The sequence below is a fragment of the Silene latifolia genome, chromosome 9 (genome assembly GCF_048544455.1).
Source record: "Silene latifolia isolate original U9 population chromosome 9, ASM4854445v1, whole genome shotgun sequence".
Taxonomy (NCBI): domain Eukaryota; kingdom Viridiplantae; phylum Streptophyta; class Magnoliopsida; order Caryophyllales; family Caryophyllaceae; genus Silene; species Silene latifolia.
The window spans coordinates 92,117,566-92,123,600 of NC_133534.1; the positions used below are offsets into that span (position 1 = coordinate 92,117,566).

Below are 6,035 nucleotides of genomic sequence, written 5' to 3' on the forward strand. Positions count from 1 at the left end.
ACTTTTCAAAATATTTTATCTAAATGCAACTACATGCAATGATGCAACTAATATATTCATCCTAATGCAAGTGATTCTATCAACTAATATGACATATAAACTAAATGCAAGTCCTAAATTCACATTGTTATACCGCATCAATCAAAATAAAGCCACATAGTCATTAACATAAAGAGGAAAAAGGAGATTGGAAAGATCATACCATGCGATCTTCATGATCCTCATGTCTCGGATGTGGCATAGTCAATCAATGTGAACAAGGATAGGACAAACACAATATATACAATATATACAATATAACTACACTACAAAAGGAATAAACATGTTTTTGGGTTTTTCAATTTTCAAATTTTTATGGTTTTTCGAAATTTTTCAATTTTTTTGGATTTTTGAATAAAAGTTAATTTAGAATTCCCCATCCCCACACTAATATGGGCATTGTCCTCAATGGCCAAAATGATGGGAAATTATGCAAACATGATGCATGATTTCTACACTAAATGCAATCTACACTAGTCTACACTACATGATGCATGGTTTTTGTTTATGACGGAGAGGATAATTTAGATTACCCCCCGTTGTGTATGCATTAACTTCCCCAAACCGAGTTAGACACTATTGCTAATGTCCAAGGATGGGTGTAGTTCATGTACACACTATGCAATGCATGAAACTAATTTGTCATTTTGGATTTTGAAAGTGGGAACAATAAAATGAGAACACCTCAAAAAGTACCGAAGTGTGAGTCGTCAATGGTGCTAGGACTACTCCAACAATGATCAAGAAAAATAAATAAATAGAACAAAGAGAGAAATAGACGAACCTTGAGAGGGTAGGAGCCTCCAAAGCTTGCTAATCTTCCATCATATCATCACTATCATCATCTTCCTCATTAGAAGTGGTCTCATTGCCACTTCCCTCTTCACTTGCTTCTTCATCTTCTTCTTCACCTTGCTCATCATCCTCTTCTCCTTCTTCACTAGCTTCTTCATCAATGTTATCATCAACTTCTTCATTACCAACAACCTCATTATCACCCGGAACAACCCTAGATGCACTCGGAAATAGGACTTCCTTATCCGCCCAACTAGGCAAAGGACATGATGGGTCAAGTAGTCCTTGCCTAGCTAAGTGTAAGAGGGGTGGATATTGAGCTAAGTAAGCGTTTTTCCGATCCTCAAAGGCTTGCTTGTGCATTGCTTGCATGAGAAGAGTCAAATAATCATTTCTTGCTTCAACACCTTTCGGCTTGAACTCTTGGTACTCAAAAGGGTAAGGTGGTGTGATAATGGAAGAGGAGGGTATTTAAAGTTCACCCTTTTGTTGTTGGATAATATACTCGGCCTCTTTTGAAAGGGGAAGTAGATAATTGGTCCGGTGGACACTCAATCGGCAAATATTTGAAGGCAAAGTGAAAGAACTAGCCTCACTAGTGAGCCATCCATACTTGGTGTCAAGAGGGTTATGGGCAACCCACTTGTATTTGTGTATCATAGTATGCAAATCAACGGGATGACCACCTTCTTTTGCCTCATACTTGTTATCTTTGTTGAAGTTAGGATCAAAGTATTTAGCTAGGATAGTGACTAGGCCTCCATTCACAATAACGGTAGTGCCTTTATTCCCACAATCAATGTTGAGCCATCTATCCACCAATAGCCTTAGAAAGTTGAAAGGCTTGGTGTGTACTCTTCCAATGTTCAAAGCCGGCTCAAGAAGAACAAAATCGAGTTTGGTGAAATGGTTGGTGTCTTTTCTTGCATTGATGGTGCTCCCTACGACCTTGTGCCATACTCTTATGCCCGGATGGTGGACTAAAAGAGCACGACTCGCATGAAAGTCTTCAAATTTCCTTCCGGAAATCGCCTCCCAAAGAGGGTCGGGGTCATATTTGCCAACATTCTTAAAATAACTCGGCTCATCACTAAGACCCAAAGCTTCACCCAATTCCTTAAAGGAGATGCGCCTACTAACATTAGCTAGACGAAACTCGAGGTTCTCCATAGTCTCAACCTTGTTAACTTTCAAAGAACTCAAAAATTCTAAGGTAAGGGAGGGGTATGTCAATTCTTTTGATTCAAACAATTTCTCCAACCCCATGGCTTTGAAAAAGGCTCTAGTTTGCTCAAGGACACCCAATTTTTCTAAGGTATCTTCACATATAAACTTGGTGGATTGAAATGATTTTCTAGCAAACTTAGCAAAAGTGTCCCTATGGGTTTTGGAAATGAAAGTTACCTCCGGATAGTTTGCAAGTTGATCAATTTCCGGAGTAGTAGATGTTGTTGCACCCATGGGAGGTTGTTGTTGTTGTTGCACTTCCAAGTTTGGATTTGCTACCACCATAGCCAATGCTTTCTTTGCTTGAAGAGTCTTTTGCCTTAATGAAAGTGTCTTTGTCTTTGGTGCCTTTGCCTTTGTTACCTTTGTTGCTCCTTTAGTCCTTGCCATTGATGAATTAACCAAGAAAGAGTGAAAAATCTTAAATTTCTAGTGCACCCAAATCGATTTAAAGATGAAAGGCTTTGCCTTTATGAATTCAAAAATCGACTCAAAGGTTGAAGATTTTGTGCTTGGTTTTGATTTTTATTGAAAAAGGAGTGATTGATTTGTTATTAAAAGGATGTTTTGATTTGATTTTGGTGAATGTAGTTGAGGAATTTTGTTTTTGTGATGGAGAGGATGAGGGTTTTGAGGGTTTTGAGTAGTGTTATGAATGAAGGAATGAAGAAATGAATGTGGGAGGGGTTTTATAAAGCCCGAAAAATTCGAACTGCAGGGGCAATCCTTGCGGTTTCTACTCGGGACAGGCGGATTCTGCCTTTTCTGGGTTGGGAAAAACTCGCCTAAAGACGGGCGTCTTTAATGGAAGACGCTCGGATTTGCAAACACGGGACGGGCGTCTTCTGTAGAAGACGGGCGGATTTCAGTCCAGTAATTTTTCTTGTTTTCCTCAGCCAAGAAGACGGGCGTCTTCCTTTCAGGACGGGCGGCTTTTTTAAGACGGGCGGATTTGGATGTAGGACGCCCGGATTCGGTGAAAGTCAAAATTTCAAAACTTCAGCTCATTTCAGGACGTGCGTCTTCTACACAACACGCCCGGATTGCTTGAAAACGGGCGGATTCTCCTGAATCCGCTCGTATTAGACCCCTTTGTACCCGGATTTAGTTCCATCCGTGTACAACGCATATCCCTTGTCATTTTTCCATTCTTCTTCATATCTTGTATTCTTCATTGTGGGGGCACTACTAAGGCATGGATAGCCTAGGCAATTGTCATCCCCACACTAAGCTAAAGCACTACACATTAATTGAAATTATTAATCCCTCCCTCACTTCTCTCAAACATGATAATTATCTTGATCAAAGTATAGAAATCCAAAAATAAAAAAAATGCAATACAAGAATTGAAATGCAAGTTAGGGAGTTAGAAATATTTACAAATGGTGGTTTAGGGAGGACTCCACCAAACTCTCATTCTTGATGAGATGTCAAGGGGGCATGTTCAAGGTGTTGTTGATGTTGCTCAACACCTTGAAGAAATAATCAAAAGCTTGTTCATTATCATGGTAGAGGTCTTCAATAGACCTTGGCCCTTGTTGTCGGTCTTGATCGATGGCATTACCAATGTAGGGATTAAAAATCCCTTCAAATTCGTCGTCCCAAAGATCACAAACTTCATTAAGTTGATCATTGAAAATCTCTTGATTTGATGGAGACAACTTTCCCATTTCCTTTTATTGGCCAATGAGGCCATCTTCTTCTTCTTTGCTTGATTTTGGTGAGCTTTGCAAGCTCTCCTTGTCACAATTCACTTGCTCTTTGAATAGAGCATCTTCAATTTTCTTCTTCCATTAGAGTTCCGACTTCTTCCTTTCATCCTTCCGACTATAATGATCGATCATAAAACACGGTTCATGTAAACGAGGAGCTCTCATAGTCTTGTCAAGATTAAAAGTTATACTCTCATCTCCCACTTCTAGAGTGAGCTCACCATGTTTTACATCAATCACCGCACCCGCGGTGTGTAAGAAGGGTCTTCCAAGAATGATTGGAATGTTGGAGTCTTCCTCTATATCAACAATGACAAAGTCCACCGGGATGAAAAACTTCCCAATTCGCACGGGGACATCTTCCCATATCCCTAATGGTGTCTTCGTCGATCTATCGGCCATTTGGAGTGTGATATTGGTGCATTTAAGCTCTCCCATCCCCAACCTTTTACTTACCGAGTACGGCATAACACTCACACTAGCCCCTAGATCACATAAGGCTTTGTTGATCGTGGTGTCGCCAATGGTACACGGTATTGAGAAGCTTCCCGGATCCTTTAGTTTTGGAGGTGAACTCCCTTGAAGTATTGCACTACTCACCTTAGTGAAGGCGATAGTCTCAAGTTTCCGGATCGACTTCTTCTTTGTGAGGATGTCTTTCATGTATTTCGCATAGGCCGGCACGTGATTGATTAATTCCGTGAAAGGAATTGAGACTTCCAAATTCTTCACAATTTCTATAAACTTTCCAAGTTGGTCATCAAATTTGGGCTTGGCTTGACGACTTGGAAAAGGAAGTCTAATCACAATGGGCTCCTTCTCCTTGACCTTATCTTCATTTTTCTTTGAAATTTCTTCTTTTGATGATTCTCCATCTTTGGAGTTTTGTACAATTTCTTCCTTATCACTAGCTTCCACAACTTCATCCTCAACTTGCTTCTTTGGTTCTTCATACCTTGTACCACTCCTCAAGTGAATGACACTAACCGTTTCATGTCTTGGGGGATTACTTTGAGGTGGTAATTGCCCCTTTTGTCTTTGTGAGTTTGAAGATGCTAGTTGAGTCAATTGTGTTTCCAACATCTTGGTGTGAGCTAGAATGTTGTTGATGGTGGTTTCCTTTGCTTGACTATCTTTTTGCATTTGGGTGAAAAACTCTTGTTGATTCTTTTGCATTTGGAGGACCGCTTTTTTAACATCAAAACCTTGGTCATTTTGGTGATTGTATGGATTTTGATTTTGGTAACCTTGGTTTTGGTTGTAAAAGGGTCTTTGATTTTGGTTTCTCATGGGAGGTGGAGTGTAAGTTGTTTGAGGATTTTGAACATTTTGGCTTTTGTATGAGAGATTTGGGTGAAACTTGGTGTTTTCATTGTAATAATTGGAATAAGGGGTACCACTCTTGTATACATGGAAAGCATTTACTTGTTCATTTGTTCCTCTACATTCACTTTGGTCATGTCCCAAAGTTCCACAATTCTCACATATCCCACTTGGGATTGATGAGGATGCCGTCATGGCATTAACATGATGCTTTGGTGATTTTGAGGCTTCTTCAAGTCTAGCCATAGCTTTTTCAAACTTCAAATTGATTGTGTCAATGTGGGCACTAAGTTGAGCACCCAATTGAGTAACGGAGTCCACTTCATGCCTTCCTCCTCTAGTAGCCTTGCGAGGTCTACTATATTGTGAGTTATGGACTGCCATTTCCTCAATCTTGTTCCATGTTTGATTGTCATCAACTTCGGTGAACATTCCATTTGATCTCATGTTGAGAATGTTTCTTAAATCTTCATATAAACCGTTCCAAAATTGTTGTACCAAGAACCATTCGCTAAGTCCATGGTGAGGACATCAGCGACAAATTCCCTTAAACCGCTCCCAAGCTTCATACAAAGATTCTTCATCCCTTTGCTTAAAACCCGTAATTTGAGCTCTTAGCATGTTAGTCTTTTCCGGTGGGTAGAACTTTTTGTAGAAAGCTTGAGCCAACTTCTTCCAAGAATCTATTCCGAGAGTGGCCTTATCAAGGCCCTTCAACCATTGTTTCACGGTGCCAATTAGAGAAAAAGGAAATAAGACCCATCGAATTTGGTCTTAAGTCACACCGGTTTGAGAAATCGCATCACAATAGTCACAAAAGTTTTCCATATGAGAATGAGGGTCTTCACTAGGCATCCCCCCAAATTGGCTCCTTTCGACTAATTGGATAAAGGCGGATTTGACAATAAAATTTCCGGTTAGATGTTGTGGTGTGGGAGT

The 6,035-nt window shown here is 40.0% G+C and overlaps 1 non-coding gene across 1 annotated transcript; it reads left to right on the forward strand.

Annotated features, from left to right (window-relative positions):
• The first annotated feature begins 5,610 nt into the window (after positions 1–5,610).
• Positions 5,611–5,717, forward strand: LOC141602848 (small nucleolar RNA R71). The gene has a single exon (XR_012524755.1). It is a non-coding gene; the product is annotated as a small nucleolar RNA R71 (small nucleolar RNA).
• The last annotated feature ends 318 nt before the right edge of the window (positions 5,718–6,035 follow it).